The sequence below is a fragment of the Triturus cristatus genome, chromosome 1_2 (assembly GCF_964204655.1).
Source record: "Triturus cristatus chromosome 1_2, aTriCri1.1, whole genome shotgun sequence".
NCBI lineage: Eukaryota > Metazoa > Chordata > Amphibia > Caudata > Salamandridae > Triturus > Triturus cristatus.
Genome location: NC_140580.1, coordinates 317,467,920 through 317,480,693, shown reverse-complemented (window position 1 = coordinate 317,480,693; position 12,774 = coordinate 317,467,920). Strand labels below are relative to the sequence as shown.

General features: G+C 45.4%; 1 protein-coding gene across 1 annotated transcript in view; it reads right to left on the bottom strand.

Annotated features, from left to right (window-relative positions):
• Positions 1–12,774, bottom strand: part of ADAMTS14 (ADAM metallopeptidase with thrombospondin type 1 motif 14) — a 446,572-nt gene that overhangs the window by 90,091 nt on the left and 343,707 nt on the right. The window lies entirely within an intron of this gene.

Sequence of the window (12,774 nt, the reverse complement as noted above, 5' to 3'; positions counted from 1 at the left end):
TATAGGAAGAAGATGAGGAAAAGATTTGGCACTTCCATGCCTGACTTAATTCATGTGATGATCGTTTAAACTTTGCATACATAGTGAACAATACTCCCCTTGCATTTTTGGACATCAGCGTCTTCACTACAGAAGGGGGTCTGAGAACAAAGATATACTATAAGCCTACCGACAAGAACAGCATGCTGAAATTCAGGAGTTTTCATCCACAACAATTGGGAGAAAATCTACCATATACCAATTCTTAAGAACTCATAGGGATTGCAGCAATATCCAGGATTTCAAATAATAGGCAGGTGATCTTGAAGACAAGTTGAGAGATCAATATTACCCTGATTCAATCATCCAAACGAGCTACAACCGAGCTAGAAATCAGAACAGAGAGCGACCGTTAGATGTGCCAGTCACTGCCCCAGGGACAAACACCTTAACCTGTGTGACCACGTACATCGCCTCTAATTTCATCAAAAAAGTAATCAACAAAATTTGGTTATAATTAACTTGGGACCATTGCACTTCGTAAAACTGAGGTTTGCCCATAATGGAGGCTGTAACATTTGTCACCATCTTGTCCACACAAGACCACGTAAGCAACCTGCAAAGACAAGCACTGTACCATGAATGTGGGGCCTACAGCCCGTTGTGGTCCATTTTTCATGCAGCTCTTGTAGTGTGTGCCATTTGATGAGTCTAACACAAACCACTGACCTGGGCCTTAATTTTGATTGGGTGTTAAGAAGACATACTGACTGCATCACCACACATGTGGTATGCATGATTACTTGCCAGTGTAGCATGAGATACATCGGGATGACCAACAGAAAGATCAGATCCCGAATAAGTGAATATAGAAGCAATGTAAGAAGGTCACTGCTAAGATGAGCAATCACTACATATCAGCCGATGACTTACGCTGGGTGGTTCTTGAAACAGTGAGCAACTTGAACAAAAGAGCAGACAAAATTCTGTTTGAATGTGAAAAACAGTGGATTTCAATCAATCAATCAATCAGGGGTCTTAAAGCGCGCTACCCACCCGTGAGGGTCTTATCATCTGTGGGCATTCAGCAAGGCTGTCAATGACAATAATCTGTGGTTGATCTTTTCATTATGACATAAAATTCTTAAAAAGAGCGGAGACACCATGCTGCTTACTCTGTTACTTTCTTTGGGGTCCTCATGGGCCATTCTGTCGAAGCTAGTTAACGTCCCTTACAGGTCTGATGTGTATTACAATCTTACACTTCCTGACGGCCCATTGTTACTTGGTATCCTCCTTTTATTGTCGTTTATGACACTGTTTGACTCCCCTTGAGCGAACAAGCTCTGCATACATACCACTTGTTGCACCATTAAGTCCCCACAGAGAAGAACAGTTTAAAAGGGTAATCCTGCCTGCCTTATGACTTTCTAGATTCTTTGACAGAGAAGCAACTGGACTACATTTCTCATAAATTCCTCAGCACCATTTAGATTTCTCATTCTTCTTTGGAAAAGTTCACACTATTTGTGTTATTGTTAACAGTTCGTGGACGCCCGTTCCTAATTTGTTAATGACCCAGTCCCCTCATTTTCATTATTGACATGTTTTTTCACCTCTTAGTGCCCTCATTTGTGACACTTCACTCTTTTGACTGATATGACGCAAACTCTAGTGTCCCTCGTTTGGTTTCCATGTATGGTGGAGTCCCGCCCATGTATGACATAGAACACATAGAGTACCGCCCATACATCACACCGATTGAACACGCCCGCACCTCAGTACACTACCCAAGCACTCTTAAAAAGCTTTAAGGCGATCCCACACGCTAACATCCTGGGTGTGAAGGATCGAGTCGGTGACAGTCCCTGGCCGATTCCTTGATTATGTAAGTACAGGGGTGTCAAGGGTAACTAAAATGTATTTTCCCCCTCTATACCTTTACGCATGGTTTGTAATTCGATTTGGCATTATTCATATACAGTGTTTGACTACAGGAACCGCCTTCCTCCACTGTACCCTATGAAGCAGTAGAGAGCCTCTTTTGAACGTACTGACAATTTGATTTCAATAGAGGCACTCTTCGTGTTTCCATTGCCATTTATGACTTGCATGCGAATTGGACAACTGTGCACACTTATTATATATATTGTATTCATAGAGTAACTTTTGATACTGTGAACACTTTTCTTCTTGCTGTTTATCTCTACTTTTCTGTGATTTTTAAGGCGCGCCCTCACATATGGCTATCTTATATCATAAATGTTGTTCACTGGTGATGATAATATTTCCCATAGATCACCTAAAAGGAGGTAATTGAAATTCCACGTCATACTAGGGGATCTGGAATGTATGACCCCTAAGTAGTTGGTGTTCTGGTTTCTATTTACCCTTAATCATGTTTTTCCCAGGGTTATTGTACCCTTGAAGATTTGGTAGGAGAGATTGCACCTTCCAAGTTCAGTAAGCGATTTACATCTCAGATAGGTCAATGCAGCTTTGATAATGGGATATTGTCCTGTTATCTATTATGGGAATCTGCTCCACATAGGTCCTGACAAAAGCCACCACGCCCTTGTGAGTGCGCTCGGCTGATACATGTAGACCATTGACCTTATTAGACAGAAGGAATCATTGACGCATTCCTATATGTACATCTTCTTTCATTTTTAACCTTATCCCAATTCCAGTGTATGTTAAAACAAACCAGGAGCTGGTTTTAGTTATTTTTACCTAAGATCCTTCCTAACTCGAGAATATCAAGGTATGTTCTATCCCATGAAGGCTGAGCACATTCCTGTACACTGGGTACCTAGAAATATGACCTAATGATACAGCATACCACTGATGGACACTGGTGCTGTCGCTAGCGGACAATAGTGGTTGAGGGTCTCTTAATGAAATTCTTTTGAAGTTGCTACTATAGTTGTTTTTCCTTAGGGTTCCACTCTTGCTTTGAGAAGTGATTTGTCCTGGGAAGGTGATCAGACTCCCCCCATGGTCTTCTCTCTCCCTCCAGTGTGATTATGAGTGACTTTTAGAAAGTTACACTTTTTTTGTCCTATCTTTTTAGTGCCTGCAGCCTGTTTCCTGTGTTACATAACTAGGTGTAGTTTGCAGTTGACCTTGGTGTATTCCTCCTAGACAGCCATACAATAGAAGGTCTGGGTGTGTGCAGGATGGGTCATCCTGACATGATAAGAGGGGCAGAGCTGTCACCTGTCAAACTTGCACTTCAAAGACACTGCCTCAACTTACACACAAAGGACCTCACCTAAGCCTATTTTGCCTGCAGACAGATTGGGACCAGGGCAGGGAGGCAGGAAACTCCAGACATTTTCGTAGGGGAAGATTCCAGCAGTTTCTTCTACTTCAAAGTGGGCACCAGGTAAAAAAAAAAGGGGATCCTCAGTCCCACTCTTCAGTACACTCAAGGACCCGTGGATATTACAGAAGGACTGCCCTGCTGCCAGAGGACTTCCCTGCTGCTTGAGGCCTGCTCTGCTATCAGAGAAAGAAAACTGGACCTGCATACTTCACCTAGGCTGAAGTAACTCCGAGGGTCAGCAGATTGACCTCCTGTTCTGAGCTGCAGGGACACAACAAGCTCCAGAGGCTTCTCTGCGACTTACCAGCTGACCTGCTGCACTGGACTAGCCTGGACCTCCCACTGGACCTGCCTGAGCCTTCCTGGCTGATGCTGGAGTGAGCTCCTGATCTCAAAGAGGTGCCTCTTAGGTCCTGGACCTTTGAAGTAGCACCAGTTGAGCTCCTTCTAAAAGAAAAGGAAAAATCCAAAGTTGTGTGCTCATTGTGATTGTGAACGGGCCCATTCGTGCCAAGATCTTGTCGCCTGCCAAAGCGAAACTCCAATAAAAATGACTCTTCGGGCTACAGTGACCAACAACGAAGACCGGCAATGCGAGATCTGCCTTTCATGCGACAGCATCGACAGCCTGTGGTGACTGCCAACGTGAAGGTCCAGCAACAACTATCTGCGACACCTGACAGGATCTTCGCACTACAACTTCGACCATCCATGATGCTCCTTCTGCCCCTGTGGCCCTCTCCACCGTGAACTGGACTCTTCGCACTGCACTTTAAAAGTTAACTTTTTCAGCGGGGCTAACTTATTCCCCGTATCTGTCCGCACTCCATCACAGTCGGCCTGAACTTGTGATATTCACCAGGTCTGGCACTACCAGATAACCGTGAGTTGCACTTTGTGCTTTTAGCGCTATACTTACCTTAAATTTTTGAAATTGCATATCTCCGGTTGTACTGTTTGGATTTTTACTTTTTTGGTGTCAAACAATTTAGTAAAGTTTACTCTATGTTCCTAAATTGGTGTGGGATTTTTCTTGTGATGTGTTTTCACTTTATTACTGTTTGTGTGCTGCACACATATTTAACACATTGCCTCTAAGTTAAGTATGACTGCTCTAGTGCCAAGCTACCAGAGGGTTAAGCACAGGTTAATTAAGTGATTTTTGGGGTTAACCCGGACTAGGATTGTGACTGGCAACCCAATTTCTCACACCACAAAATTCTCAAGAATGTCTCAGATACCTGATATACAGGTGTGAGTCCCAAAATGCTTTAAGTTGGGCCTGCACAAGTATACAAAATAAACTGCTTGAATTAATCTGGGTGGTTTCCCAGTCTATTGTTATTTTGCACACAATACCACCTCAGTTTGGACCCAGCCATATTCAAATCAGACTTGACCCTGCTCCAATGGAACAGTCCTGCGTGAACTGCCAGGCCAGATCCACACTGACCTAGAATACAAGCAACCCAAAACCGGTAAATCCATAATCATCAGCCAGGTATACCTTGATTCCAGTGACACAGTGTGCCCAGGACTGATGTCTGGGCATATCCGCCCCACATAAAAGTGATGGATGGAATGCTTGAATTAATCTTAGCCACTGGTAATTACTAGGGCCTGACATGGTTGACTGTGCCACTGGAATCAAGCTATACCTGGCTAATGAGCCCTAATCAGGTTGAGTCTGGTTCCTAGGTTGCTTGTATCCCGGTTCAGGTAAGACCTGGCTTGGCAGTTTGGGCTGGACCGTTCCCACTGGAGCAGGGTCAAGACTGATTTGCATAAGGCTGGGTCCAAACTGAGGAGGCATGGTAGGCGAAAAACGAGGGGTTGGTAGGCGGCCCGATCGATTTCCCGTGGATGAGATTAATTCAAGCGTTCCATCCTTCACTTTGTTGTTGCAGTTGACGTCTGAAGTTGGGCCTGCGCTATTCGCCCTCCCCCTTTCTGGTAATCTACGGTCAGGTGGTTTAGTCAATAGAGCAGGTGCAGTGCTTTACCTCTATCTCTTTCTGTCTTGGAACAGCCAAATGGCCCCACAAACATTCCTGTGAGTTGCATCGGGCCACCGTGTGCTAGGATGCTCAGTAGGATCCTGAAGGCATAAGTGGGAGCAGCTGACTTAAGTCAGTGAACCTCTTCAGGTATTTGACGGTGTCTGCAGCAGGTGGGCGTAATGATCGAAGCGGGTCAGATCTCTCCACTCTGGTAAGTCACATTTGCAGTTGCATTGGGGCCTCTCTTGGATGGCACGATGTCAGAGTTTTCTCTCTAGGTGTGGGCTCCAACAGCGACTTCAACAACATTAAGGTGCTTTGGGGAATGTCAACCAAGTTCAATCGAGAACACAAATCTCTAGCACAAAGGCAACCAGCCACTGTTTTGTGCCTTGAGGCAGGAGTTGGTTCTTGTTAGTGGCATAGTCTGTCCGGCATATTAGGCATCACAGCAGGGCTAGCCACTCATGCAGGTTGGCAGGGTACCCTGGAGTGGAAACCTCAGATTGCAGATTTGTTCTTCTTTGGGTGGCAGTGACTGCTTGCTAATGGGATATTAAGTGCCACTGTTGAGCTGTCCACAAACACTACACATTGCTGGTGCCACAGGGCAATGTTGATCCCTTTTTCAGTTGAGTAGATTGATCGGAAACACTTGAACAAGTGCCATGTCTTTGACAACCGAGCCTACAACAGAGACTGCCCAGGCATGCTTCAGAAGTGCAGCAGTTCCTCAAGTGAATCAGTGACCTGCTCACAGGCTGAAGCAAGCCAGTCATACAGGTTGACCCCTGCACTATGGTGCAAGGGTGCCTACGTTGGCACTAGGAAGCTGTAATTAGCTCCAGTGCCGGGAGAAACGCAGGGCTGCACCGTATTGTTGCAAATACGTTGCAGCCTTGCCTTTCCAAAGTGGCGGAGCGCTGCGTTAAGCCAAGAAGGCTATGGCCGCGTTACACCACTTCCCTTGTAAATATACCCCACAGTACTTCCAGATCAGGCTCCAGGTGGTGTCCACTCATCTCTTGGAAGCTGACGATCAGTCAATCAGTTGTAGCTGCGCAGTAGTCCTCTGAGCACTCTGTAGAGCACCCCGCCCATGGACAGAAAAAACACGGACTGGAACATCAGGTGCAACAGCAGGTCCTACTGATGCACAAAGAGAGCAGATAGGGAGTGAAGCTTAGGAACTGGTTTGAGTTGGTTCCCTTTTCATGTGTCCTCAGCCTGTCCTTCAAACTAACTCTTCACAACACATTAAAAAATATGACTCTTCTCAGCGGGGCTGTCTCCAGGCTAGAAAACCCACAACAGCAGCAGTAAGACGTGTGAGCACACTGCACCTATCAACAGCCACACATTACAGCGATCAGGAAGATGGACATTGACTGACCCCTTTCTAAAAGGACCGTTAACATCCTGACAACAGGAACTGCAGCACCACTCATTACCCTTACAATCTACTAAATGGCAGTCCCATAAAGACTAATTAGCAGCCCTCCGAATCGCAAAGGACCTAATCGAATATTAAAGTGCAAGTCTATCTCTTCCCCACTTCAGAGTCTGGGTTCCCTCCCTCCAGCCTCAGGATTGTCAGTAGTACACTTCCGCTGCCTGAGACAGCAACCCACTGCTATTTTGTGAACAGGCACAAGTCAGGGGCTTCCAAAATAGAATCGACTGGCCTCTGGCACTCTGGTCCACTTATGCAGTGTGTAACACGCTCCTCACAAAACATGTATTAATCGGTGCACTCAGGTTCTCAGTGTGGGGATTCTGATTTCACTGTTAGCAGCAGACATATATATGAGAAGGGCAGTAGGCTTAGGCTCTAGTGACACAGGTAAAAAAGACTGGCCAGTCTAGCATGACTTCAAAACATGTTATGTTGCCACAACCAAGCTATATCTATAAACTTGTGATAGGGACAGTAGCCCCTGTCACTATTGCGTCTCATTTGGTGTGCCCTTCTGGTCCAGAACAAGTTGCAGGGCAAGGGCAGACCAAGGATTTGCACACAGGTTAGCATAAGCCTAGAATCAAAAATCCAGAAGCTTAAAGACCAGATGATACTCATGGTAGGGCACACTGGTCAGGGTATATCCCCATTCCAACATCCATGAATAGACCTTTAAACACCAATATGAGCAGAAGAACATGATCTATGCGACTTAGCGTGGCAAACAAATTGTAATAAACACAATTATAATAGCAGATAAATGCTAAATTTCAGCCCATACTTAGTCCACATACAGTGGTTGCATATTTACAGATTTTAGATTTAGTCATAGATTCTTCATTAGCCACAAGCCAGATGTGAGTGTATGTTTCATCTTGTATAGCTTGAATTCATTCACTTCAAACACTTATGTCTTACACGGAAATAAAACAGCTGGCTGGGAAAGTCACAAGAGCTAATTAGAGCAGGAAGATCACAGTCCATACATCGGGGGTTGCATGTTTACAGAATATGTGTGAGTTCACATGTTGGAAATGGCCCTTTCTGCAGAGTTACCCCAAACTTTTTGCCTTCCATCTACTCCTCTTTATCTGACCTTGTTTTTGTTGGCGTTAGGACTCTGGGCACTTTACCACTGCTAATCCGTGGTAAAGTGCATGTGCTTGTTCCTAAACATGTGTGTAGTTGGTGTACACAAGATTGACATATTTAATTTGCTTAAAAGTCCCTTGTAAAGTGGTATACTATATACCCTAGGTCTGTACGTTAAATGCTACTAGTGGGCTGCAGCACTGATTGTGCCACCACCAGAAGTAGCCTTTTAAACCTATCTCAGGTCTGCCACTACACGGCCTGTGTGCACAAATACTGGCATTTAAATCCTACTTGCCAAGACTTAAACTCCCCTTTTTATTACACACCCCTAAGGTAGCCCTCAGGTAGCTCTAAGGGCAGGGTGCTATGTAAGTAAAAGGTAGGAGATGTACCTTTATTATGTTTTGCATGTCTCATTAGTGACAAACAGTCTAATTGGTAGGGTAGCATTGGGAATTCCTTTTAAGCTGTAATTCCTGATCAGAGAGCAGTAGCTTCTTGGTGTTACATATGTTCGGAATGACATTGATAAAACCTACTTCCTGGGCAGATTGGATTTAACTTTACTATTTAAAAAATGCCCCTTTTAGAAAGTGGACATTTCTCTTCACTTACTGCTCTGTGTGCCTGACAGCATGCCTCGAATACACGTCTGGGTTGGGCTGGGTAACAGCTACATTTGTGCATGCCCTCTAGATGGCCAAAATGCAGGACACGTAACTGCATTTGCATTCATCTGCATACTGATGGATCATCCTGGGCAGGAGGGAGGTGGCACTTCACTTGAATAGGTAGTGTCCTGTCTACATACAAAGGAATGATTTAACCCCCCAGCCCCACACATAGCTAGACTGGGAGGCAGGACTGGACTAGACTGAAAGGGGACCTGGGCACTTCAGAGAGTTCTTTTGAATTCACTCCCCACACCAAAGGCACTTTTGAGTATAAGTACTGGGTCTCTGACCCCATCTAATCAGACACTTCTTTGGACTTGTAACCAGACACTGATGGCTCTACATCTGCATATTGCCAGAAGAACTGCTGTGCTGATAGGAGGGACTGCCACTATGCTAACTGCTTAGCTTTTTTGGCCTGCTGCTTGCTGACTGCTTGTCACAGGAGCGACTGCCACTCTGTTACCTGCCTTGTTGTGCTGGCCTGCTACCTTCTTCTGTGGCTTGCCCCCTGTTTCGAAGCCACAGGATTATCAAGGGCTTCACAACTACCGTGGGACTCTGATCATCGTGAGTCTCGCAGCTGCACTTGGCTCACCGCAGATTGTGCCTGATCAGCCACTTGTTTTGTGCTCACTACGCGCACTTGTTAGGACAGAGATCGGGCACCCTTTTTGTGCTTGTAGCGGACTGTGAATGATCGCCCACTTGTGCTGTGCTCCAAATGTGCTGTTAGTTGGGAGAGAGATCAGACGCCTTCCAGCCTTCCCGAGCCTTTGCCTGCTGCAGCCGAGAGATGCCATATGCTGATTCAGAGCATCGCTGGGCAATGCAGGGCCTGCATACCCTCCCGAAGGGTGACTGCCGTAGAGCCACAAGCGTACCGACACAGTGTGGCCCCAGGCAGATGACCACTGCATCAAGAGCCCCGTCTACGAGGCCCCCCAGTCTGTGGTTCGCCTTGCTGGAGTTGAGCGCCCGAAGAAGGTACTGTATACAAAGCCACAGTGGACTCACTAAGGCTCATGTCTCTTGGACATGACATGCACCACTACTTGTCAGCCACATAACTCCAGAGCCTCTGTTTTGTGAGGTCGAACTCAATTCAAACTGGTTAGAGTGACAGCACATAGCCTACGAAAACGAGAGTGGTCTCCAGACACTCCAAACCATAAAACATTGTGATTTAAGTGTACTTTTGTATGCTAATAACCTTAGAAAGGCTAGTTTACCTGCTTCTTAAAACTTGCATATCTTGCAAAGTATTCACTGTAATTTTCATTGTCCCGGTCTTGTTTTAATCAGATAAATATCCCCTATTTTTCTAAACCCTGTGTGGAGTCTTTCTGTTGTGTATGCATTGTGCTACTGTGTGTTGCACAAATACTTTACACATTGCCTCTTTTGATAAGTTTGCCTGCTCTGTGCCAAGCTACCAGAGGGTGAGCACAGGTTATCTCAGTTGTGTATCTAGCTTACCCTGACTAGAGTAGTAGTTCTTGCCTTGCCTGAGTGCATACCTCAGCCAACCAGAAACCCAATTTCTAACATCACTCCTCTTCTTCCATTGGCCTAGCAAACATAGAAAAATATTTAACTCCTTATGAGCTGTCTCTTCAACTTGCAAATGTGTTGCCTGGGGCTGCTTCCTCCTTTTTTTGTAACTGGTTTTGTAAGGACCCCTGCCATTCCCTCTGCCTCCTCCTAGGAAATGGCGTTGCACAGAATCTCTCAGATTGTCCTGGTTTAAAATATTGGAGAACCAGGGGCTGTATCACAGAAGGTGCCCCAGGTGTGCAATGGGCATTTGCGCCCGCTGTGCGTGCCCTCGGGGCACTTTGGTATTATAGAAAGGGGCGCAGACGCTTGTGCGTCCCCTCCTATAATACCAAATGTGCTGGTGCACTTCAAGCGCCAGCGCTACCTTCAGAGGGTTTCCCTCATTTGCATAGGTGCATGCCCTATGCAAATGAGGGAATTCCATTGAGTCTGCGCCCGCACCATATTACAGAAGCGGGTGCAGAGTCAAAGAAGCCCTCATGAGGCGCACAGACATCCCCTTGCAGGCGGGTGCAGTCACTGATTGCACCCACCTGCAAGGGGATCTCTAATCCCCTTTGAAAGTGGAGACGGGTGCCGCCTGCACTGTGAAAACACAGAGCAGCTGCTCTGTGTTTTCACATGAATGCGCTGCCCCCAGCGCAGTGCGAGGTCGCAGCTGCCCTGGAAGCAGCGCATACACCATAATGGGGCGCATTATCATTGTTTGCGCCCGGCACACCTTTTGAAAGGTGCACCGGGCGCAAACAATGATAATGTGTAATACGGCGCCAGAAGTGTTATTTCTAGCAGAACCGGGGTGCTCAACAAACAAGAATAATCCTTAACAAACTGAACATGAACCTTGGGTTACCCTCTCCTGACGTCAGGCTGCATTGACGTGTGCATGAATTGACTACAAGGATATCATAAAACATGAAATATGTTCCCATGTTCGAGTCTCCCATGTATGATGTGTCCCTGATGGAGTAGGCAACACTCTATGCAACCCCATATCCATCTAAAGGCCCATTAAAGACCATCTCAAAAACTAATTTTAACTGACCAACAGTATAGAAGGAGTCACCATGTATATAATAACACTGCCATGAATTACCCAGCATGTTTGAGTTTTGAAGATGTTAGAGAAGGAGTAATGCAGCACTTGGTCCCAACTTCTTACTTGAGATGCAGCACGCACACAGTCTAGCATCCTTTGCTCCTGGACATGGCAGTAGAGGAGAAGAAAATGGGCATGGGTGGACATGGCCACCAGTCCTAACTAGTGCTTTATTGTGTGGTCACCTTCTGTTCTGCAGCAGATCTTACTGTCAGGTCTGGCCTGTCCTGGACGTCCACGACCACACAGTATGAAAATAATAAATATGATAAAAATGCGCATGGGGGCAGCAGAAGCCCCAACACTGGAATCCTGGAAGTGTGATATGGACTGGTGCCAGGGGGCGGAACAAGTGGTATACCAAAGCCGGGGCTGCCCACGCAAATGGGAAAAGTTATGGGGGGCATGGGCAAAGCACAGAGGCCAATGGGCAGGGCCATGAGGTGTGTCTTACAGGTTTCCAGAGAGAGGAGGGAATATGATACCACCTTGATCCGTAATGGTGTAAGTATGTGATTGAAACTAGTAGCAGTATGGGACATTTGGCTACCAACGAAATATATGGCTAAGTATGTTGTACATCTAAAGCTTGTTCTTATGTTTAATAAAAATAATTTAAAAAAATGTTAAAGGCACTGTTTACAATGATTCTCTTCCTAATGTAATGACTGATGCGCTCTTTGTTTTCTTTTTTTTTCTTTGTTGAAAAAAAAAAAATAAAAAATAAAAATACATACCCATTGTCCTAAAGCATTTTGACATCATCTGATTTGCACAAACTGGCTTCCACGTTCACATTAGTTCACTAAATACACTGTTATTTACTTGAAATTGCAATTACTACGCATGTTCCCTGAATGTGGCCAATCAGGTACTGCAATCATTTTTTGAAGGGCCAATGAAAGTAGCATACTACACGTGAATGCGCTATGGTTGTTATCCTCAATAGTACAATACAATGGCACAAATCATTAACTAAAATGTTAAACATCTAGTGCGTATCTCATAAAAAAAAGTGTGTTTCACAGGAGTCCACCACCAGATCTGCCAAATGCCAGGGTTGCCAAATACCAAGGCTGCCTAGACTTGACTATGTCTCAAGTCTCCTTTTTCCACCACATAACCCTTTCGTCTCTTAATCTTGGTTATGCAGGTTATTTGTAATCCCTGCTTTCACCTCTTGTCACTGTTTTCCTATCTTTCTCTTCCTAGTACTTTCTCTCTTTCCAGCCTTTCCCTTGTTTGCTATGGATCAAAGTCTGATGATGAAAACTAAGTCCCAGTAAACAGAAATGAGTGACTGTGCCCACCACCAGGAAGCTCCAGCACAAATTAGGCACAGCAAATAACTTGTAATCTCAGTAGGCAACAAGCAAATCAAGTTCCAAAGAGCGAAACGTAGAAGTACATTTCAAGGGACTGTTATTTCAGGTAAAGAATTTTAGGGCTGAATGGGGAGGGCGGCTGGTGAGTTCTAGAAATCACCAACTATGGTCATCCACCTGAAAAATATGCAAAATATTGTTGGAGATGGCACACGAGGGAGTGATTGCGAAAAGTGGTGTCGATGGCAGAGGTTG